The sequence below is a fragment of the Equus przewalskii genome, chromosome 8 (genome assembly GCF_037783145.1).
Source record: "Equus przewalskii isolate Varuska chromosome 8, EquPr2, whole genome shotgun sequence".
Taxonomy (NCBI): Eukaryota; Metazoa; Chordata; class Mammalia; order Perissodactyla; family Equidae; genus Equus; species Equus przewalskii.
The window spans coordinates 82,751,354-82,776,192 of NC_091838.1; the positions used below are offsets into that span (position 1 = coordinate 82,751,354).

At 55.9% G+C, this 24,839-nt stretch overlaps 1 protein-coding gene across 50 annotated transcripts in view; it reads right to left on the reverse strand.

Annotated features, from left to right (window-relative positions):
- Positions 1-24,839, reverse strand: part of TSNARE1 (t-SNARE domain containing 1) — a 171,645-nt gene that overhangs the window by 132,510 nt on the left and 14,296 nt on the right. The window lies entirely within an intron of this gene.

Consider the following 24,839-nt stretch of genomic DNA (forward strand, 5'->3'; position numbering starts at 1 on the left):
CAGTTTCCTGGCCTGTAAAAGGAATGTACTAGAAGACCTCGTTTCTCAGGGCTGTGGTGAGATGTGAACGGACACACATGAAGCACTCAGAACACGGGCCACAAACAGTAAGCGCTCAACCCACCATGGGCCGCACGGGCTCCTGCATACCACGCTGGCATCCCAGGGACGCTGGGCATCCTGCCCGCCCGTCTCCACTCCTGGGAGCTGCAGCTCCACAATGGCAGTGGGGCCTCTCCAGCCTGAAAACTACCACCTGTGACCCTCCAGTGTCACCACAGCCCTTCTGGGGGCCGCTTCAGACACACCCAGTTTTCTGAGTGCATCTGCACATGCACCGCTATGGGGCCCGGGACTGTGACCTGTGTGCACATGGAGGCTCTCCTGCTGCCTTCATCTGACCTGCCACCTCCTAAGATATTGGCACAGCTTACAGAGCGCTCAGGCCAGGCTGGCTGCTCAGCACTTCACAGCCATGGCTCAATGCACCCGCACAGAACCCCACACGGGTAGGGCTGGGACCAAAGGGAGCGCCACGGGGTGAGAAGCAGGCCCGAGTCCCAGAATTGGGGGACCTCCGAGCCCTACTGCTTGCAGCACAGGATACGCAGCCTCGTCCGCTCCCGCGGCGCCTGTGCTGTCGGCCATCCAGGGCTGGACAGCATCACGAGGCAACCCGGCCCAATGTGCCCCAGACATCTCCGTCTCAGGACCCCTCCATGGCTAAGAATCAGTGAGGACCTGAGACCTCTGGTTTACGGGGATTATACCTATCGATATTTATTGTACTAGAAATTAAAACGAAGTTTTAAAAAAATACTTAATTCATTTAGAAATAACAATAGGAAGCCATTATCTGTTAACGTATCTTTGTGAAAAATGACGACACCTTCCCAAAGGAAACAGCTCAGCGAGAAGGGCGAGAAGGGCGCAGTCCCCCCGCTCAGTCTGCAGGCGGGCTGGGCAGACAGGCATCTCGCCTGCCTCTGGACAGGCTGCACCAGCATCGTTTTGGCTGGAGCAGATTGAGAAACCCGGCCCCACACAGGGGTGGCCAGCAGAGGGAGGACCGGGGGGCCCCTGCAAAGGACTCAAGGACCCCCAGGGCTCCTCAGAGCACACTGGAGAACCCCTGATGGAAGCAAGGTTTTCCTGTCCGTGGGTCTCTCAGGCCACGTCCTGGACACCAGCCCAAGTTGCCGCTGGACCTCCCTCCACTTTCCAGACCTCCCTCTGCTGTCTCAACGTCCCGAGCGAGATGAGCAGGCGAGGTAGGGGCGCGATGCCAGGCAGGGAGAGAGGAGGCAGGGGACACAGCGACGCATGCTGACCCAGAGCAGAGCACTCTCAGCCCAGGGAGCACTCACCAGCACCTGACATGCCTGGGCCACATCTGGGGAGACGTCTGATGTGGAAGAGGAGCCCAAGGCCCATGGAGAGCTAAACGTGGAGGCAAGAGCACCACCCAAGAGGAGCCAGCGGGAGCCGTGAGGATGGTGCTCTCACAGGCCCGCGGCACGGCCACGCTCCTCTCAGTGCTCGGCGCAGGCTCACTCACTCATCCACACGACAACCTAGGAAGTCCCACGGTCACCCCACCTTGCATACGAGGACACGGGGGCACAGAGAGGTGGGTGACTTGCCCGAGGCCAGACAGCGGGTAGCGGATGGAAAAGGGTTTCATATGGGGCAGTCCGGCTCCAGCGTCTGTGTCCTCACTGTGCTGCCTCTCTGAGGGACAAACCCACATAACACCCCTCACTGCTGTCCCTGGAGACACGAAGTGTCGTTCTGAAACCAGAACAGGATGCTATCAAAGGCACTTTCAGAGAGCACCGAAGAGCGCCGAGAAACCGAAACACGGGAGCAGAAACGAAGAGCTCGGTAGAACAGGGAGGGGACGGAGCTGCAGATGTCTCCCCGAGGGAGAACAGGAGATGGAGCACAGGAGTGAAAACCACATGCCAGGCCCAGAGCTCCTGTGTCTGGAATCCAGGGAGACAGAGAAAACCATGGTGGGGCCATCAGAAACGAAGTCAACGGAAACACCCAGAACTGAGCACACTGAGCCGGGCCCGGGAAACGCATGGCCTGGACGGGCGCAACCTGTCCTGGGTCAGCTCCCCACCCCTGCTGGCCCTCAGGACACAGGACAAGGACAGTGCCCCACAAATAAGCTCCACGTGCAGAATCAGAAACCATGACAGCCTGAGCGAGAGCGGCTCCAGCACAGAAGGAGAACTCTCTGGAACGAGGGCACGGGAAGACACTTCCAGACACGGGGGCTCCAAGCAGTCCCTTCCAGCCCCTTCCCCAGGAGAGCGCCAGGACGTGCTCCATCCACGAGGGACGATCTAGGAAGGCAGGAGGAAGGTGAAGGATCCCAAGACAGGAACGGAGAGAGACCCAGGGCAGAAGCTGTGCCCAGGCCGGGGGGCAAGCAGCTGACCGGGGCAGGCAGAAGGTTCCAGATGGACTTCCTCAGGAAGATGAAATGACAGGCCATTGACATGAAGGAAGGTAAGACTGGGAGATCTGGAGGAGGCTTCAGGTCAGGTTGCTGAAAAAGTCCGTAAAAGACAACACAAGCAAATGAAGACAACTAGAACCATGGGGAGACAGGTGGGCTGGGAAACGAAGAATAGCCCGTCCACAGAGCTCGGGCCTCAGCAGCCACAGCTGAGACGAGGATGTCCTCCCCCCAGCACAGCACGAGATCACACCTAACCGAGCTGCGGGGGTGGAGCATGTGCACGTGTGTACGAGTCAGGTATGTGTGACATGCACATGTGCACATGTATGTTTTCCTTCTCGTGTGTGTTCACACATGTGTGCGTGGGGGGAGTGAGAGTGAGCACACACGTGTGGACAGAGACTTCAGTCCTCATCTTGCAAGTCAATAAACACTGTCTAAACATGGAAAAAAATCCAGAAGCAGTGGGAGGAGCCCGCTGCTCCGAGAAGAGAGGCACATCCAGAGACCTAGCGCGAGGATGGGAGGGAGCGGCTCTGGGGAGAGGAGGGAGGGGCCTCGAGGGTGTTCATTCTTAATTAACCATGTAGAACTCAATTACTCTCTAAACTTTATGCATGTATAATTTTAAAATATTAAAGCTTCACTTGTAAAATTCCAACAAAATAATCATCTACACAGATCCGTCTGGAAGCAGGGCGGGCTGCGGGGAGCCAGTTTCTGCAGACGAGATCCAGGTGCGGGCCCAGGGCTCCCTGCATCTCTGGAAGGCAGCCCCAGAGAACCAGCGGTGTCATCCTGGGTGGCCACGCGGACCCCAGGCAGGCACAGTGACCCAGGAGGACCAAGCCCAATTCCACAGATATGCCTGAGCACTGCCCAACACAGACAAGGCGGCCCGGCGCTGGCCTCAGGAACCTGAACATCTAGCAGGAGTCTGCAGGAATATCCCGTGATGAGGCTCTGACAGGACGTGCAGAGACCCTGAGGGCCAGGAGCCCCGGCCGGGGCAGGTCTGGCAGCTCCCCTGAGGAAGTGGCTCCAGCGGGATCCGAGCCAGGAGCAGGAAGGAGTTGGCGAGTCATGGTTTGAAGGGAAGAGGCAGGGGCAGCTCTGGGAAGATGGAAGGGACAGCAAGGGCACAGGAGAGACCCACAGCCAAATGGAGGAAGTAACAGACTAGTGGGCAGCACTAGGGCACCTCGCTGCCCGAGAGGCACAGCGCGCCGGCCGCAGCCGGGGCAGCTGGAAGGGCTGAGGGCCCAGCCACCAGCACCTGTGAGGGTAAAGCTGGCCAACGGGCCGCCCTCTGCTGCGTCCAGGCCATGGAAGGGTAACCCAGAGTCACAGTCTGCGAAGGCAGGAAGGAGGACAGATCCCCAGCCCCCCACCTCATCTGACTGGCAAGCTCATTTTGCTGCACCCTGGAACATATACCGCCTCTGTGCTCGCTCAGCGGACTGGGAGATGAAGGCCGTCCCACTGCCGGGGCCACAGAGTCACCCCAGCTGGACGATGCTGGTCCGGGAACACGACACGCCAGCATGTGTCCATTGCCTGCTGCTTGGTGCCCACTCCAGCCAGGTGCTCTGGACCTCGAGCCCCTGGGGGACCTGGAAGCCAGCAGGTCTGTCCCCCATCAACAGGAGATGATGAGGGGCCATGGGGCACTCAGCTGCCAACCCAAACCTCAGGCTCCCCACGTGCCCTGTCCCAGTCTGTGCCCTCAGCTTCCTCCCCGCTCTCCTGCACATCCTCCTGCAGCCAGTTCATGCCCTGTCCTCTCAGCCAGGCTGTCCCACCTAGGGGGGCAGGCAGTGGGCAAACGGCAGCGCCAGAGAGAGAAGGAGGAGGGAGCAGCTGCAGGCAGGCGGAAGCTGCAGCAGGGCCAGGCCGGAGGGCTGGGTAGATGCTGACAGGCTGTAGTGCCCAGGAATGGCCGGGGCCGCCTCAAAGCTGCCGGACAGAGGCCACGAGAACAACGCCTGCTCCCAAGGAGGCCTCCTACCAAGCAGCTTCCGTGACCGCCCACCACGGCTGCCAGCCTCCTCCGGCCTTGTGCCCCCGGGCTGGCGCCAGGCTCTTCCCCAGCCACCGCCCCCATGCCCCAGCAGGCTGAAACTAGCCATCTGTCCTTGCACTGCCCAGATCCTGTTTATAGGGCACCAGAGGAAGTGGAGGTGCCAGGGAACGCCCCAGCAATGCCGCCCTGCCCCGAGGACAAAGCCCCCAGGCCCAGGAGGAGAGAGCAGTCTGCCAGAGGGACGCCACTGGACGCCAGGCCAGAGGGAGCACCCGGACACAGCTCCAAGCTGGAGGCCAATGACCTGGGCTCCAGGGCCGGCTCCAGGGCTGCAACAGGGCTGGCTCTGCCCCGGTGGGCTCCCAAGCAGGACGAGACCTCTGCCTGCAGCTTTCTTCTGTAGGCCTGGGGCTCTCAGAGGCAGCGAACCTCCAAGACGAGGGCTGAGCAGGGCAGCAGACAGGACCGATATCTTCTAGATGGGGACACCCCAGAACAGGCCCTGCCCCCTCATTAAGCCGAGGGGTCCACCAAGGATGGGGAGCAGCTCCTTTACAGGCAGGGTCTGCACAACTCGCTGTACATCTCTGGTCCTCAGTTTGCTCATCCATAAAGTGGGCAGCCAGCCCCCCCTCAGCAGACTAGAGCGAGGCCTAAATCAGTCCACCTTCAGGCACCCGGTCCTGAGCCTCTGACCACAACACGGTGGGGACACGGTGCAGAGCTACAGTCCCGGCCCACCCTCGGGGTCCTGCTCTCCAGCCAGGGACAGACCAGGAAGGGGCACGATGCTTGCTGCTGACCAGATGTGCCGGGCAGAGGAGGCCCCTGAGAGTCAAGCAGGGAGGTGCTAATGTGGCGTGACCCCAGGGCTGAGCCACCGGCCAGGGCACCACGCGCAGTGTGCCCTGCGGAGGGAGTGACAGCAGGAAGTAGCACCACCTCCCAGGAGGGAGGGCCCAAGGCGAGGCCAGTGGGGAGGCTGCAGAACGGGTGCTCCCTCTTCCTCTGGCCCTCGGCCTCCCGCAGGCCCCAGCTGACCCAGGACCCTGCAGGACACAAGAAAACCCAGAGCAGGAGGAGTGCACGGACGAAGGAGGGCAAAAGGGCCAGCACTCACTAGGTGCCAGGCCCTCTGCAGACGTGACCTCTGGCCTTCCATGGCCTCCCACGCTGCCCACACAAGACCCTGGGGGTGAAGCCCTGAGGCGGCCTGTGTCCCCCACCCTCCAGGACACAAGGCAGTGACACGGCGGAGTTTACTCCCTCCTCAAGGCTCAGGCTTCAGCAGCCAGGCCTGGGACCTTGCGTTCACTCGACCCTAACCCAGCCTTCAGCTGCAAAGACACTGCTGGAAAAAGAGGGGAGCAGGGACTGATGGGGCCAGGGGCAGACAGTGCAGGGCCTGGACGACAGCAGGTCAGCACTGTCCTGACGATGGCCTCAGCCCCCAAGGCAGACTGCCCAGACCCTCAGTCTACGGCATCCAGGGCCCACCCCACCAGGAAAGGGACTGACCTCGAGGTCTCCACAGCCTGTCCTTAACGGGAAATCCATTTTCTAGGGCAAAATGAAACCACCAAATTAAGGAGGGGAAAGCGAACAAAGTTCAAGGGAGCCCCAGTGCCTGTGGCCGGGAGGGGCGGTGCAGGGTGCCCACCAAGGTCAGGTGCCTCCCCAGGATGTAGGGGCCGAGGCCCACCCAGGCAGGTCTCCACCTGTGGCCACCGTGTGGCCTCGCAGCAACTCTTCAGGTAAGAGCTGGACATCTGCACAGGTGCCTGCAGCTCACCCGGCATCTCGTTCCCAGCAGCAAGAAGCAGAGCTGACACGCGGGCCAGACTCCCGATGGAGCCACAGTGAGCCTCGGTGACCAACGTGACACCAGCAGGCGTCCTCCATCTCCTGCCAGCCTCCAGCCCCTGGAGAGCTCTCCGACCGACACGGCAGAGCACACAGTGCAGGCCCGGCTCTGCCCCAGCTGGCCAGGCGTCCCGCCAGACCTAGCCAGGAAGCCAGTCCCCCCACTATAGGAGGTCCCAGGAAGGGCAGCCCTGGCGCAGGGCGCCGCAGGAAGCAGGCACTGGCCGCCCTCATAACATCTGTCCCCACACTTCCGGGTGTCTCTGCAACCCTGTCTCTGCTGCCACCCTAACACCCACAAGTGCGCAAGGGCCCCTGGTCGATGCAGCCACCAGGCCCGGCCTCACAGCTGCCCTCGGGGCCTTCCTTCTTGAACCCCAGGCGGCCACATCAGGGTCTGCAGGCCCCATACCCTGGTATCTGCCAGGGAGAGTCCCAAGGGCAGGGGGCCTGGTGAGGAGGAAGGAGCTGCTGGATCCACGGGCCGCAGGGGGAGGTGCACCCAGCCTCCCTCCCCGGCCGAGCCTGGATCTCTGGCCTCCCTGGCATCCTCCAGGAGGGGCCTCAGCGCAAGGAGCGAGGTGGTGGCACTGGAGCCCCAGCCGCGTGGCCACTCTGTGTCCCAACAGGCACAGACAGACACGGTCCACAGCAGGCCAGCTGGTGACCACACCCCGTCCCAGGCAGGGGGCCTCCCAGCCCCGAGCTCCCCTCCTCCCGGAGTCGGTCCTCCCCACCGCGCCTGCCTCAGTCACACCCAGACCTCGTCACTGAGGACGGCCCTGGGGACCTCACCCCAGGACCTCCCCATTGCGGTCCACACTCTGGCCACAGCCCCTCCAGTCCCAACCCCAGAACAGGGCCTCCGGGGCAGTGTCCTCCAGCACTCCATTCCTCTCTCCTCTCTGTGCCCCATGTCAACCCCAGGGCTCACCCCTGCCACCCCTCTCTTCATCCCCTCACCCTGCACAACCACAGTGCTGCTTAATCAGCTCTCCAGGTAAGACCACCAGGCTGCCCTCCTGCCCATCATCCCGGGCACAGGCTGTGTTGTGGGCCGCAGCACGCCCGCCATCAATGGCCCCGGTGCCCGCACCACACGCATGGTGAGCCTTCCTCTGGCCACAGTGCCAGGCCAGCAGTAAGCAGAAGGCCAGGAGGGCAGCTGAGATTTCAGGCCCATTGGCCCTGACTCCTGGGATGCTACTATGTTTCCCTGGAACTCTCTGTCCTTTCCCATCCCCCTCTCTGCCTCGCTGACCCAAACAGGCAGACGGGGCTCAGGGGCAATGGGACTTGCGGGGTCGGGGGGAATCCCGGAGGCTTCCTGAAGGAGGCAGGGCTGGGTGGAGGAACAGGATGGTGCTGGGCAGTGCGGAAGGAAAGCCACCCGGGGGTTTCTCCCAACTGCCGTGGTCCTCCTGCTATAGCCGCCCTCGGCTCACCTGGTCACACGCCCGCCAGCTGGGAAGGGACCGCAGCTGACACTGCTCAGCACACTGCTCCACCCTGGGCCCAGCCTCCAACGACAGCCAGCAGCTTCAGGGAGGCAGGAGGCCTGGGCTGCGTTGCTTAGAGACCCAGGTGCTGCCCGCAGGGAAGGTGAGGTGGGAGGTGACAGTGACGCCCAGTCCCGCCCACACTGATCCAGGGGGATGCTGAGGGCCGGGCAGACACCATGAGTCAGCCCAGGCAAGAGCCTGCAGGCTGGACTGACACCATCTGGACCCGCACTTCCCTTCACTGACCACTGCCCTCAGGCTACCAAAATGACCTCAGCCACACGAAAGTGCCCTTGTAGGGTGCTTCGGAAGTCAAACCAGCTTGGAAACCTGGATGAAGGCCAGGACACCACTCGAGACCAGGCTGCCCAACAGACCGACCCCAAGGCTGGTCACACTTGGTGCCAAGAGCAGAGTGACATGTGGCGAAGATGACTGGGGTCACAGGGGTTCCTGGATGATGACAGACGTCTACCACGGACCCAAGGGAGGAGATAGAGACACCTGTGCCAGGTATTCCCTGATCCAGCACAAACCCCAATTTTTAATATGAGAAAACCGAACTCAGGAAGGAAAGTGACTTACCCAGAGTCAAAGAGAGACAGACAGGATGGAGGACGAGGCCGCCGACCACCTGCAGCAGCAGTTCCTGCCACCTGCCCCTCCTCAGGGCGCTCTCTGCATCAAGTACCATAGTCTGAGGCCGGCCTCGCACTGGTCCTCCCCACAGACCATGAGCTACGGAGGAAGCGGACGGCATCTCCCTCACCTCCGCATCACCCTGCCAAGCACCCCCTCCCTTCCCCTCCTCCCTCTGTCCGGGCAGCACCCTCGAAGGGAATTCTGAGGCATCAGTGTGAATCCCATTTTCACCATGCAGAGACGGGCACAGACAGACGCGTGTGGGCAGACATACACACACACGCACACTCACACAGATGTGCAGGTGTATGACATTCACTACTTCCTAGCTTTGTGCCCTAAGATACTACAATACCCCACAGCAATGAGCACACCTAGCACCTAGATCTCAGTTACAAAAGACCATTCTTCCCTAAGAGGAATTAAGACTCCTTGGAGAAATGGCTTAATCCAGGGCTGGGGCAGAGAAAGTAAAGACAAGCCTAGGACATTTTGATACACAAAAGAGTAAGGAAGTGCTCACAGGTAGGTGGGGACATCTCAGGACACAGGAACAAGCTTGAAAGGCTTCCACTGGCCAATGCTGGGACAATTTGAGCAAGAAAATAGATAACAGTAATAAAGTACTATAACTTATTGAATAAAATAAAAATCCACAAGTCCACGCTGTTATAAATAAATAAGAAAAAAACGAAAAGCTCTTCCACAGAGCAGGAACTGACAACTGTGGAAGGAATGATGGAATTGGCTCAGGCAAGAATGGCCGATGGATGTCAGAGCTCATGGGTGAAGGTTTGATGAATTACGTTCCATCTCAACGTATCTTCCCCAAAATACTAACTGAAAAAGGAAAAGTAACTTTCGAGAGGAGAAACCTGGCAGACGTCACCTTGCCCAAGCAAGCTAAGTGAAGATCATCAGCGACAGGACAAACCAACACCACGTGCCTCCTGAGTGGACGCACCGAGGAGGACACGACGGCCCTTTCCAGACTCTCCTGCCAGAAGGGTGCGACCACGAGACACGTCAGACACAGGCTACAAGATAACTGACCCGCCATCTTCACAAACGTCATTTTGGAAAACAAAGACAGAGGAGCTGTTCCAGATTAAAGGAGGCTGGAGACGACGTCACCAAAGCCAACAGGCGAGCCTGCATTTCATCAGGCTGAGAGGGTGTCATTAGGACCACTCGCAAAGTCTGTCCCATGAAGGAGAACAAGGTCCTCAGACCAGACTGGAGTATCGTATGGGGTTAAGTTCCTGATTTTGGCCACCGGCTGTGGCGATGAAAGAGATGACGTGTCTGGGGTCAAGGAGCAGCATGTCTGCAACTCACTGTCAAGCGGTTCAGAGGAACACGTGTCTGCAGCAGGTGTGCGCGCAAAGAGCAGAAGGTGAAGCACAGGTGGGGAAATCTGGAGGAAAGAAGTCTTTCTGCTAACCTTTTTTTTTTTTTGAGGAAGATTAGCCCTGAGCTAACTACTGCCAATCCTCCTCTTTTCGCTGAGGAAGATTGGCCCTGAGCTAACATCCTTGCCCATCTTCCTCTATTTTATACGTGGGACACCTACCACAGCATGGCGTGCCAAGGGGTGCCATGTCTACACCCGGGATCCGAACCGGCGAACCCCGGGCTGACGAAGCGGAATGTGCACACTTAACCGCTGCACCACTGGGCCAGCCCCTCTGCTAACCTTTTGAAAATCTAGAATTTATGTCCAAAAGTTTTAAGTTAAAACTAAAATAAAAACTAACTGAAAACTTTTATAAATCTTAGAAATAAATTGAAGAAAAGTGAAAGATCTGTATTCTAAAAGCTCAAAAACATTACGAAAAGAAAGTAAAGAAAATGCAAATAAATGAAGAGACACACCATATCCGTGGACTGGAGATTCCAAGGCTACAGGACCAGGACAGTGTGGCATGGGCATTAATAGAGACACACGTTTAAAATGTTTTCTAAAGCCAAGAAGTCTCTCTCATTTTTAAAAACAATTTATTTCATAACTGTTGGAGAAAAAGGAAAAATAAAAACTAAAATTAAGGAATTTCTAAAAAAAAATAACAGTGAAAACAGTACATATGAAAACCAATAAGATACATTTAAAGCAATGGTCAGGGGCTGGCCCGGTGGCATAGTGGTTAGGGTCACACGCTCCACTTCAGCAGCCGAGAGTTCAGGAGTCCGGATCCCAGGTGTGGACCTACACACCACTCATCAAGCCGTGCTGTGGTGGCGACCCACAAATAAAACAGAGGAAGATTGGCCTAGATGGTAGTCAGGGACAATCTTCCTCACCAAAAGTAAATAAATAAATAAATAAAGCAATGATCAGATGAAAATTTTTAACACTAAATACTTTATGAAAAAATGAAAACAAATGAAGTAAATCCTGAGCTTGAAAGGTTAGAAAAAGAGCAATAAAATAATTCAAAGTAACCACATGGAAGGAAACAGTATAAATAAAAACAAAAATTAATGAGGCAGGAAATAGAAAAACAATAGACCTAATTATAAATCAAAATCCTATTTTCTAAGAAATACTAACAAATAAGACAACCAACTAGCTAACTTAGTTAAGAAAAAAGGGAAGAAGCACAAATATACAATATAAGAAATTTAAAAGAGAGGAAGAATGACCGAAACAGAAAAATGCAAAGGAATCATAAGACTACTTTCAAATCTCTGTGTAAATCAGGTGTGAAACACGGATGAAACAGGCAAAGTCTTAGGAAAATGAAGCTCACCAGAAGTGACCCACTGGAGACAGAAAGCTTAAACAGACAAATGTGGACAGAAGAAAGAGAAACAGTCATCACAAAATCTACCCCACAAAAAAGCACCAGGACCAGATGGTTTTGCAGGAGAATTCTGCCAAATTTTGAAGCCAAGTATTTCCAATGCTCCATCAATTACTCCGGGGCCCTGACCATGAAGGAAAGCTTTCTGATTCTCATTATGAAGCACATATAACGTTGATAACAAAACCTGACAAACACAGTCCAAAAAAAGCTATGAACCAATATCAGTTATGAATATCGACACAAAAATACTAAATAAAATACCAAGAAACAAAATTCAGAACCCCATTGGCTTATTTTTCCAGGAATGCAGGGTGCATTCACCGTCAGGAAACCCAGTGATGTAATCTACCACGTCAATGGACGGAAGGGAAAAGGTGGTGAGATTCTCCACAGACGTGAAAAACAGCATCGGCAAAGTTCCTGATGAAAGCACTCAGGAACCTTTCTCAAGATGATGAAGCAAACATCCTTTAGTCCTAAAAGCAGCGCGTAATTAAAGGGAATCACGGGAGGCAGTTCCTGCAGATCCAGGCTGGGCAGAGGGGCCCTCTGTCTCCAGCACCATCCCACGCGCGCAGAGGCGGTGGCCAGTGCAGTCCAACGGGAGGGATCAACGAGAGACGCGGGGAAAAGAAGTGGGCTACAACGCTCTCTCGCTGCAAATGACACGACGGCCTTGGAAACCCTGGTGACAATGTTAAAATTCAAAGGACGAAAGACTTCAGTGGAGCAGCAGGGTATAAAACTCACACGCAGACAGCAAAGGCCTTCACACACAAACACCCCGTCAGAGGACAGAACGGTAAAGAAAACCCCGTTCACAACAGCAACAAAGAAGATACTCTACCTAGGAATGGATTTAACGCGAAATGGGAAAATCTCTCAGAGGAAACTTGTTGCGCTCCAGAGTCAGAAAGGTGAAGCCGAGGGGACAGACAGGCACCGCTTGCTCCTGGGTGGGACGGCCCTCTTTCCTGAAGACGTCCCTCCTCCCACCCGGGAGAAACACCAGCGAGCACTTCCAGAGCTGGACCAGCTCACAGGGCGTTCACGCAGGAAACAAACAGACGGTGAACATCCAGGAAAACAGTGAACAAACAGAAAGGACAACTCTACCAGACTGTTAGAAACCCCCGAGAATGAAGCACTGACACACACCACAACGTGCAAGAACTGTGAAAACACTCCGCTGCCTGAAAGGAACCAGCCAGAGAAGAACACACACGTATGCTTCCACTCCTAAGAAACATCCAGACGAGGAGACAGGCGCTTGCTAGAGACTGAAGGACAGCGAGTGACGGGCAGGGGTGGGCTTCTCTCAGGTGAGGAAATGCCTGGAACTGGACAGTGCTGATGGACGTACCACTCTGTGAACATCCTGAAAAGCTCTGAACTGCCCGTCTCACAAGGGCGAACTATAGGATACGCGAATTACATCTCAATAAAGAGGTTACAGCAAACGCTAGCAAGCCTCTATAATTAAAACTGTGCACAAAACAGAGACAATGGAATCAGAAAGTCTAAAAACAGACCCATGTACATATGGACATTTAGCATATAATAAATGCAGCATCTCCAGTCAGAGAAGGACTTTCTAATAAATGGCACTGGGACATCTGGCCAGCCATGTGGGAAAAAAACTGTCCACGTCTAACATAACAAAAAGAATACATTCCAAATGGACCATGGCTATCTTCGTGAAAGTAGTATCTGAGAAGAAAGATGAGCCCCTCCTAGGCCCGTGTGGGGCGGAGTCTCCTGGGAAGGACTCACCATCAAAACGCTGTGATAGGAAAGACTGACACAGGGACCACCTCTAGCCTCTCCTCACCTGGATCCCCTCCTCTGGAACGGGTCCCTCCCAGACGCTGGAGGATAAAGAGCTCATGTGCACAACAGAAGGCCCCTAATGCAGTAAGGGCTCCGGCCGCTCCCCTGCTGTTTCGGGTCCAGCTGCCGCCTCTCCCGCCAGCCTTGGGTCAAATCCACACATACTCGCAAAGGCCACTCGGGCCTCTCCGGTCCAGGCCCCCGCCCTGCTTCTGGATTCTTCCCTTCTCTGTCCCTCTCTCTGCCCCTCCAGGCCGCCTCGCCATCCCAATCCCCTGCATCTTCCCAGTGTCCCCCCCAATCCACCTGCTGAGACCCCAAGCTCTCTCAGATGATGTCTGTGTGTCTCTGTTGGCCTCTGTGTTTCAATGTCATGAGAAGACAAGAAAGGAGAGCAGGCCCCCAGGACTAGGAGGAGGCAGGCAGGCCAGGCCTGGAGCTGAGACGACTCCAGGGGAAGACAACCATCTGGTTCTTGAAGGAGCCGCAGGGTGCAGACCGGCCAGGGCCATGGGGCTGGCTCAGGCCATGCGCAGCCACCTTCAGAGGACAGTTGGGATGGACTTAAAGGTCCTGCGAGCCCAGTGCCTGGTCCACACAGACGGGAGGCTGGGCAAACACCCGATCAGGAAGGGAGGCAGGCGGATGGCAGTGACAACCTGGACTCTCCCCTCAATACCCCAATCCACCCCCAACTGGCCCAGGAAACCAGAAGACTGGCACTGCAGACAATTCAGTAACTGCCTTCCTCCACGCTAGGGTGGGCCTCAGGGCTCCTGCCAGATGTCCCTTGGCTGCAGTCCCCACAACCCGCCCCAGGCCGCCGCAGAGGCCTGGACTGGTGAGAGGCAGGGGACCCCAAGACCACGACACAGCAAAAGAGCACCGGCCCCAGCTCTCTGTGATGACCCACCCCCAGGCCCTTCTGACCCGCCGGGATCTGCCTGGGCACAGGCTCCTGGCCAAAGGCTGGGCATTAGGAAACACAGCAGGGCCAAGGAGTGGCCTGGCACAGGACCCAGCCCAGGACCCACCGGGCACCTGCTGGGCCAGCACTCCAGGGAGAACCTGGGCGAGCCCACGGCTCTTGAGCCCAGAAGGGACTGCGACTCTTCCAGGCAGAGACAGAGGCCGTGAGACAGAAGACGGAAGGAAGGGGGCCTCAGCACACAGGCAGCGGAACACCGCCCCGCAGGATGAAAATAAAAAGAAAAGCTGGCCTCCACCGAACGTGCCACTGAGCGGAGCAAAGAAGAAGGTCTCACAAAGTGTGAGTTAAAAGATTCAGGGAAAAATTAAAAGACTAAGTTCATCCACTGGGGACTCGGCTTCCCAGTACACCAGCAGAAGCGGAAGGTCCGGGAATGACAGGCCCCCGGGGAGCTCGCTCAAGGAAAACAGTCTGAGACGGGGAGAGGCACGAGGAGGAGACGGCAAGCGGTGGGGCAGGCAGAGGCCGGGCAGCGCAGGGGAGGACCCAGCCCAGGCCCCGGGTGCCCTGTCCTCGGGGGCCCCCGGCTTGCCCCCAGCAGACCGCTGTGGCTAGACAAATCCAGGCTGGACAGAACCGGTGGGGCACTCGCCGCCAGGCAGGTGCCTAACATCGTGAGCTCCTGTCCCTTCCCGCAGGGACACCGCAGGCTGAGTGGAAGACGCCCCAGTCCAGGAGTGCTGCGCCCGCACAGCACGCACAGGAGTGGCCCCCACCAGCAGACAGCGGCGCCATGGGTGGACGGCACGCTCCAAGGCACGACGTGCCAGGTTCCATTCTGGGTGCTGGCACACACCTCGCAGGGCTCGCAGGTACCCAGCTTGGGGCGGTCCATGAGGGGCAGCGGCAGCAGCTGCCTGTGCCGGTGCAGGGCAGGAGTCCACCCCAGTGCAAGGCCTGTCCCCCCACTTGCCTCTAAGTCCCTGCCTGAGATACGCCCACCCAGGAAAGAAGAAGGTGCCCCGCGGGATTGGCCCTGGGGTGGGTGCCAGCTTCCTCTGCTCCCTGGATTCGCCAGGCAGGCTTGGCAGCAGCCGACCTGTGTGCTCAGCCCACTGGGGAGCCCTCGACGCACCTCCTGGTTAAGTCTGCCATCCAACTTGTCAGGATCTCTCAAAGCCCTAACCCTTAAATTAGCAAATCAAGTCAGTCACAATGAAAATATATCATGTTCACCAGTCCATGTCATGGTCACAGCAGTGGGCATTCCTAAGAGCCAGCGCCTGCCCCCGCCCCCGCGTACTGGGGGTCCTGACACGGGAGACGCAGCCCTGGGCCCTGGCCCTCCCACCCATCTCTCTGAGGTACCAAGGCAAGGCTCCCCCACATCAGCACCAGCCCTCGTCAACCACGGGGAAGGGCCAGCACTCGAAGACTCCATTTCTCCCAGAGTCCGCTCACTAGTCCTGTCGGCAACCGTCCATGAGTCAACGTTCCGACAAAGCTATGAGCAATTCAAAAAACCTGTAAGCCAGTTCCTCATCTCGCAACTCAAATGAAAATAGATCCAGATGAAATTAAAGGGTTAAATAGTTTAAAAATGAATAAAAATAAAACATCGAAACAAACCAAAAGAAAACATCTCACAAATACAAAAGCCATGTTACACACACACACGCACACAGAAAATAGACCTGGCAGTGTATTAAATAAAAAGCTTTTGTAAATCAAAATGCACCACTGGCAAAATTACAAGGCAACCGATAAAGGGGAAACATATTTGCCACCAATAGGACAAAGGCCGGTATCTTTCACACAGAAGGCGCTCCTACAAACTGATTTTTAAACACACCCAAAGGCAACATAAGCAAACCGAGGATGTGCCCAGATGATCCAAGGAAGAAATGCAGGGGACCCATTGCCACATGAGAGACAAACTTGTGAGAAATCAGAGGCAGGCAAACCCGACGACGTGGTTCCGTCCGGGATGCTCAGCGCTAGGCCACCATGAGTGGCACCAGGGAGGGGGCACCAGGCACCCAGCTTCAGACATGCCTCCTCGGGGGACAAAGCAGCTCAAGCTCTTGCAAAGTGATGGAGCCAAAGGGACCACACCCTGCAGCCCGAGAATCATCTCCCAACATGACAGCAGCCCAGATGCACCACAGGAGATGGGACGCACCGTGGCCCACCCGTCCTCCGGAAGACTGCCCCCGCTGATGCACGGGGTGCACGTGGGACTCAAAGAAACATTCCGTCACGCACAAAAAGCCAGACGGAAAAGAGTTCACGCCACATAACACACTCGTGAAATCCTCGAGCAGGTAAGATACAGAGAACTCAGAAAGCGGTGGGCATGGAGCAGCCAGAAGGGCAGGAGGAACTTTCCGGGGGACGGGAATGTCCTGTCTGGTTTCTGTTGCTGGTCACACAGGTGAACACAGTTGTCAAAACTCACCAAGTGCACACAGGAGACCTGTGCATGTCACTGCATGTTAATTATATCACAATCAAAACTGCACATGCACAGATGAAACACTGGAGGGAAACAGGTTAAAAAGCTAACAGTGACACTCTGACGGAGGCTACGAGGACGGGACAGCCCTGCAAGACACTGCTGAGGGAAAGAAGCTGCCACAGAGGCCCACGTGCTGTCTGATCCCCTTGCTAAGAAATGACCAGAATAGACGAATCTACACAGACAGAACGTGGCCTAGGGAGATCGGGGCAGGAATGGGAGCAAGTGCTATGGGCACAGGGCTTCCATCTGGGTGTGAAATGCTCTGGAATTAGGTTGTGGTGATGGTTGCACAACACTGTGAACATACTAAAAACCGCTAAATTGCACACTATAAATGGGTGCACACGTAAATTGTGTCTCAAAGTGGTCACAGAGCTGCTCAGAGGGCTGTGGCTGCAGACCAGTCCCAGGAGGCTGCACGAGGGAGCCTCGCCCCAGCAGCCACACCCCCGCCACTTCCTCCCCGAGCCTCCCACCAACACAGGAGCAGAAGGCCATACACAGTGAGCCAAGACCCTCGGCAGGGCTCGTGGACCCCAGACAGGCTGCAGCATCACAGAGCCTTCTCTGGCTGCATCCTCATAGGGAGCAGCGAGGCCAGGACGCAGAGCCAGAGGGGTCCACATCAGGGCACATCCTCGCATCCTCAACAAACACAAGGCCGGAGCTCACTCCCCATGCCCACCCACCGCCTGGCCCCGGCCCCATGATGTCCTTCCACATGGCCAGCGCCTTCACAGGGCTCCCCAGCCAGACAGTGGGCTCCCTGTTCGACCCCTCCATGAGCCTCTCCGCCTCCCTGACCCCCCAGCATGTGGCCCCACTGCCCTCAAGTGGGGAAAGCAAGTCTGGGAAGTGTTACAGAGCGAAGCTGCAATCCTGTAAGAGACGCATCATAAAGAAAGGACAAGAAAGTGCTGGGGCAGGCCTGGTGCTCACACCACGATGGGATAAGCGCTGGGGCAGGCCTAGCACTCACACCACGACGGGATAAGCCTGGGGCAGGCCTAGCGCTCACACCACGACGGGATAAGAGCTGGGGCAGGCCTAGCGCTCACACCACAACGGGATAAGAGCTGGGGCAGGCCTAGTGCTCACACCACGACGGGATGCAGCGACTTGTGCTTCCTTCGCTTTGCTTCTCTGGTCCCAATTTTCCACAAAGAGTAGGTGTTATTTTTTGGAAAGTGAGACAAAGTAAAGCTTTTCTTTTTTCTTCTAATAGAGGGAGAAAAAAGCCTCAAAATCCTTGAATGCCCTTCCCTCCCGCCCTCACCACACAAACACACACACACACACACACACACACATGCACACACACATACCCACACACACACTCATCTTCATGGCCAGCACTGCACACAGCTGCCGCAGGCTTTCACAAACTCGAATCTGCTGGGACTAGGAGTGCTCCATCCTGGCCAGCCCACTGGGCTCCTAGACATCTTCAGAGTCAGCTCCAAAAGAGGCCCCCTGGGAACCTGCCCGGCCCTGGACTGCTGGGCAAGCCCTGCCTCCACAGCTATCCCACCCAATGGCACTGCTCTCCCCAGGCAGCTGGCTGCAGGCCGTGGGCAGCCTGCGGCCAGGCCACACCTTGGCCATCCCATCACCAGGCCTGGCCACTCAATACATGTCCTGGATGAGGACTAACGCACAGAGCTGGGCCCTGGGTGTGGGGGAGCGAGCTGCTCAGGCTCCTGCAGTCGGCACTGAGAGATGTAACCGGTGGCCAGGCCCAGCCCGTGCCTTCTCCTTCCAGTGGCTGATGCGGCCTCCTCTTTCACGGGCCAGCCATGCTCCGAGTGCCAAGGGGAGAGGTCAGGGCGTCCAGAGGGCTCAGGACTGATGGCAAAGGCAGGAGCGAGTCCTGGAGCCCACTGGGCCCAGGCATCTCTCAGGCAGGGAGGGAGGGAGGAAGGCGCAGGCAGGAAGACAAGCTTGTGCAGAGTGCCCTGTGGTTTTCCCCACAATAACACCAAGGACATAGCCCCCTCAATGGGACAGGCCAGAAAAGACCTGCCCAGACCTCATAATCCAACTCCTTCCCACGAGGCAGGCTCAGCCACCTCCCAGGTCGTGCGCAGACAGGCACACTGGAGATGACACATGTCATCCCCCTTCATGGAGGCCCAGGGGTAAGACCTTCCCAGGGTCGTGAGGCGACAGGGAGAAGGAGGTTCACGGCATTGCCAAGGCAGCCTGTGGCATGGCCAGGGAGCAGCTCTCGGGGACAGAAGCTAAAGCACCCTCTCCTCACAGCATGCTGCCACCTCAGGCTGGCCAGGGCGTGAGGCCTCTGAGGGGCAGGACACACCAAAAGGAGAAGGCACCAATCACCAGTCCAGATGGCTGAGTTTTCTCATTTCCTTCAGTGGGAGAGTTGACTGCAGCCCGGGGTAAGTCCCCTTTCACAGGCGACCTGGGCATGCGCCCTCACCTCCCTAAGGTGGATCAGGGCGAGGAGGTTGAGTCACAGAGCCCCAACTCAGGCCCACGCCCCCCTCAGGCCGCCAGTCCCCTGACCAGTGCCTGCCTCTCCCCCGACCCACACCCAGGCCAGACGCTCCACCCCACGTGCATGTGCCTGTGTGTGCACCACAGAGCCCGAGGCAGAGGAAGGCCCGGCTGGGTGCAATGACACGCATCGGAGTGTTGTTATAGCAACTTGGACTCCACGGTAAACAGAATGCCAGCCAGGCACCCCAGGCACCTGGCAGAACAACGCCCAGAACGGGCCACGGAGAAGCAGGATTGCTGACAGCACCGAGGGCGGTCAGGACGCCGGCCGTGCACAAGCTTCTCCCTTCCCCACCACCTAGCCACCTGCATGTCAGCCAGGCCCTCTCCCAGGATGGGGGCAGTGAAGGAGCAAGAAGATCGCCTGAGTCACGGGGCAGGGCGCCCACCTGCACAGCTGCATGCGGCCCAGAAGTCATGCTTCTGCTCAGACCCAGAGACCTCCGGGGGAAGGGCGGCAGGGGTGGGGGAGGACCACAGCCAAAGAGGGGAGCCGCGGCCCCCATTCGCTTGAGTACACCCCGCCCTGGAGGGAAGCCATTCTGCTTCACACACAGCCCAGTTCTCCAGGGGAGAATGGGCCCAGCAGGCCCTAGACTCGGAGCCTGTGGCCATCATTTCATTTAACCCTCAGGCCTGCGGGGAAGGAAGCTTTACTGTCACTATTCACAGATGGGGAAACTGAGGCTCTGAGAGGTTAGAAACTTGCCCAGGAAGCCCACCTGGTCAGAGTCGAAGGCAGGTTCCAGATCCAGGTCCCTCTCCCATCAAAGCCTGAGCTGGCTTAGTCCCACAAGGCCTCAGGGGCTCAGAGCAGCTGTAGCCATCAGCTGGGGGTCATGAGGCTGGAGCTCGAGTCATGCTCAGGTCTCCCAACAGAGGCCAGAGGGAAACAAGGGCTCCGCCAAGAGAATTCAACAAGAGACAGTGAAGTCCAGGGCTCTGTCCCCACCCCTTCAAGGGGAGCCACGGGGCAGAGGGGCAGTCCTGAAGAGAAAGGGGGGAAGGCACACACCTGAAACCTCAATTCTGACAGGGCACCCTTTACGAACCCCACACCCGGAGCACTTCTCCCTGTGAGGACGGAGGCTCTGCCCTGAAGACCCGCACCAGCCGGGGCAGAGACAGACCCACGCTCACGAATGTTACAGAAGGCGCCCAGGTCCGTGCAGGGAGCTGGGGAGCCAAGAGGAAGCCCCAAGCAGAGGAAGCAGGGAGACATGGGACTGGGCATGGTGACCAGCCAGACGATTTCTCCCAGCAGGCACCATCACCACTGTCCACACCATGAGTGTCCACAGGGCACAGCTTCACCCCAACCTTGCTGTCACATCACACCACCCCGCTAGGAGCAGCACCAACTGCAGCACGACCCCACCCATGACGCCACACCACCTTGACCACCCGGAAACCTCCACCAACCACCACCGCCACCCCGCCATCCCCCTAGTGGCAGCATCGCCTGGCCTACCCTTGGTGGCAGCCCGGTCCTTCTCTGAGCCACCAGCTCCACTGCCACCGCCCAGGCCATCAGCACCTCCTCCCTCGCAGCCTACAGGGTGAAGTGATCCTGAGGGAGGGGGGTGGTAGCTTGTCTGTCTGCTGCTTTAATGGCAATAACGTCACTAAGTTGACTGACTGAGGATGGGAAGACCCCCATACAGGAGGGGGCAACGGCTGCAGCAAGGTCTCAGAGAAGATAGGGGGTCCTCTTTTTACAGGTGGCAGAGCTAAATCACAGAGGGTGACATCTGTCCAGGGTGACAGCAGCAGACATGGGGAACCAGCTGAGAGGGGCTGCCTGGGGAAAGGACAGCCTCCCTCAGCCTCAGCCCACAGCAACAGCCCACAGCCCCTCCTCTGACTGCCTACTCCACTGCCGTAGTGAGTGGTGAGGATGAGGCCAGGCCAGTGGCTGGGACACCAGGGCAGCCCTGCACCTCTGGTGGCTCACCCCTGCCCAGGATGAGGCCCCGCTCTTGGCCCATCGGGTCAGAGGCCCCTGCCAGGCAGTCCTGGAGCTGTCCACGGTGCTGAGTGCTCCAGGCCCAGAGCTGGCCCACATCCCACACAGAGCCTCGCGAGTCCACCTCCCCCGCAAGCTGGAGCTCAACCCTACCAGGGCTGGTGGCCCTACTGTCACGACAGGAGGGCGCAGGGGTGTGGGTGAGTCCTTACTAAGTGCCTACTGCGTGCAAGCCCACAACAGTCATTTGAACCACATTATCCTTTTTCTCATGTTCACAGTTCTTAGAATTTATTGACTATGAGGAAACACTTCAAGTATAAACATGGCTACATACATTCGCATATATTTTTCCTATTTCCTTCTAGAAACCACATTAGGATGGTGAGGAGAATGATGCCCAAAAATAAACGAAAAGTTTAAAAGCTCAGACTTCGTATCTAGAGAAAGTAGGAAATGAATACAATTTGCAGGCCCCAAAACACAGGTAAGGGCTACCTCGAGCAGGTGGAACCGCCTGACTCCCCATAGATGGAAATAAAGTGAGGTTCACGAGTGGCGAGGGGATGCAGGGCAGCAGTGACAGAGTTCGGAAAGCACCTGCAGAAATGCATGCCCTGAGCATCCCAAGCTGACCCTGAACTCCAAAGCCTGTCTGTGCCACACCACTGAGCAATGGGAGTGCAGGGCAGGGCGGGCATGAGAAGCTCCTGAGAGGTCAGCCAGGCTCAAGAGCAGAGGAGCTAGGACCACAGAAAGAATCGCCCAGACAACCACATCTGCAGGAGGCAGCCTGCCTCTGCGGCATCACCCAAGGAGAGGCCTCTGCAAGCTGTTCACCCCTGGGTCCCCATCCCCACCTCGCTGAGAAGGTGGGGGGGCCCTACAGAGAGCTGGTCTAGAAAAAACCCAGTTCATCCAAAATGAACGAACTTCGAATAGCTGAAACAAGCTTGAAAAAGAACAAAGTTGGAGGCATCATGCTTCTTGATTTCAAACCTTACTACAAAGCTGCAGTAACCAAGACAGGTGGTATAAAGACAGACACACAGACCAACAGAACACAACGCAGAGTCTAGAAACAACCCTCACAGATGTGGTCAAATAATGTTTGACAAGAGTGCCATGACCATTCAATGTGGAAAAGACAGTCCTTTCAACAAACGGTGGTGGGGAAACTGGATATCCACATGCAAAAGGATGAAGTTGGACAATTACTTTACACTATATACAAAAATTAATGCAAAAATGGATCAATGCCCTAAATGTAAGAGCTAAGCTATAAAACTCGTAGAAGAAAACATAGGGGAAAGCTTCACGATGTTGGATTTGGCAATGATTTTTTAGATATGATACCAGAAGCATAGGCAAGAAAAGAAAAAATAAATTTGGACTTCATCAAAATTAAAAACTTTTGTGTAGAAAGCACACTATCAACAGAGTGAGAACGCAACCCGCAAATGGGAAAAAATATTTGCAAAGTATATCTGATATGGGATTAACATCCAGAATATACAGAGAACTCCTAAAACTCAACAACAACAACAACAAAAAAAAAAAACCTATTTTAAAAATGGGCAAACGACTTGATTAGACACTCCTTCAAAAAAGGTATACGAACGTCCAATAAGCACATGAACAAACGCTCGACATCACTAATCACTAGGGAAATACAAATCAAAACACGGGACATGACCTCACATCCATCAGCATGGCTACTGTAAAAAAAAGACAGAAAATAAAGAGTTGGTGAGGATGTGGAAAAACCGGAACCCTTGTGCATTGCTGGCAGGAATGTAAAATGGTGCAGCTGCTGTGGAAGGCAGTTCCTCAAAAAAGACAAAAACAGAATCACCACATGATCCAGCAACGCCACTGCTGGATATACACCCAGAGGGATTGAAAACAGGGTCTTGAAGAGACATCGGTACACCGTGTTCACGGCAGCCTTGTTCACAGTAGCCAAAAGGTGGAAACGACCCACGTGTCCATCAAGGGATAAAAGGATAAACACAATGTGGTCCATCCGTACAACGGAATATTACTCAGCCTTTTAAATGAAGGAAATCCTGTCACGTGCTACAACATGGACCAGCCTTGAAGACATTATGCTAAGTGAGATAAGCCAGTCACAAAATGACAAATACTGTACGATTCTACGTGTATGAGGAACCTGGAACAGTAAAATTCATAGAGACAGAGAGTAGGATGGTGGCTGCGGGGGACAGAGAGGAGGGGGAGTTAGCGTTTAATGGGGACAGGGTTTCAGTTCGGGAAGATGGAAAGTTCTGGAGATGGATGGTGGCGACGGCTGCACAACAATGTGAATGCACTTAGTGCCACTGACCTGGACACTTAGAAATGGTTAAGATGGTAAATTTTACCTTACGTGTATTTTGCTACAATTTAAAAATCAAGATTTTTAAATGTCTTTTAAAAAGAACAGTGAAAGAAGAACTGGCCCAGCACCGATGCAGAACTACGACAGGTGGGCGAGCACGGAGAGGAGCAGTGACACCCACCAAGAGGTGAAGGACACCCACCCCACCACGAAGCACGGGAAGATCAGTGCGCCCCGAACTTCAAAGCAATCAGGCGACTGTCCCTACGAAGGAAGTCTTCAAAGCAGAATGGCAAGAACTCAGGAAGAAGACGGAAATACAGCCAGAGAAGACAGCCCTGAGCTGGCAGAGTCACGGAAGAAACAGCGCTGACAACATGAAGACAGACCGCAGAGAGCGTACAGGAGAAAAGACATTTCAGGGGAAAAAGCACCAAAAAGGACAGAAACAGGAAAAATGGACAAACTAAGGCAGAAAGAAAGAAATTAAATCATTTGTGAAGGGAAGAATGAAGAGGCAGGCCTCAGATTTCTCCAAAGCAACATCCAAAGCCAGATGTCAGGGGAATGACATCTACAAGATGTTCAAAGAACGATGGTCTACACCAAGGATCCCACCAACGCTCCAACTGTCCTTCAAGCCCAGAAGCACAGTTTTGAACACACAGCCCTTAGGGACACGGTTCCCATCAGTCATTCTGAGAAAGCACCTGCAGGACCAACCTCAGCCCATCAAAGGCTGACAGAAAACTTCATCAGCAGGGCTGTCCGTGAGCCCTTCAAACACACTCACCTGGAGACGCAGACTCAAACAAACGTGGGGATGGATGACAGGTAGAACGCAAACGACATAAAGCTCTGACTGCGGAGAAATGACTCAACTCATAAAAATGGAGACGGAAATGAGGAAGGAAGCCAGGCAGGATAATCAGCTCATCGCCTCATCATGAGAACCCAGAGTCGAAGGGTATCACAGCTGACATTTCAGTAACAGAAGGACAAGAAGATGTATCAGTACAAAGGTAACCACTGAGAAAGGTTGGGTTACTGACTAAAATCAGTTGACGGGAGGAAGACAACACAGCACGTGAATTTTATAATTCTCATAGAAGGTGTGCGCACTTCTTATTGCTGCCGCACTAAACTTCCACCAACTTGGCAGCAAAACCACACAGAGCTGCAGTCTCAGGGTCTGGAGGTCAGATGCGCGGCTAGGCCGCCGCCTCCTGCAGGCTCCGGGAGGGAAGGCGGGCGGCGGGGGATCCAGGCCTGGCGTGGCCAGCAAGTTTCCTCACTGGCGGCCAGCTGGTCAACCCTGAGCTCCTGAGGCCCCTCGCCAGTCCCTGCACATGGCCCGTATGTCTCAAATCCTTCTCACTCTGGGAATCTCTCTGACGTCCCCTTCTGCCACATCTCTCTC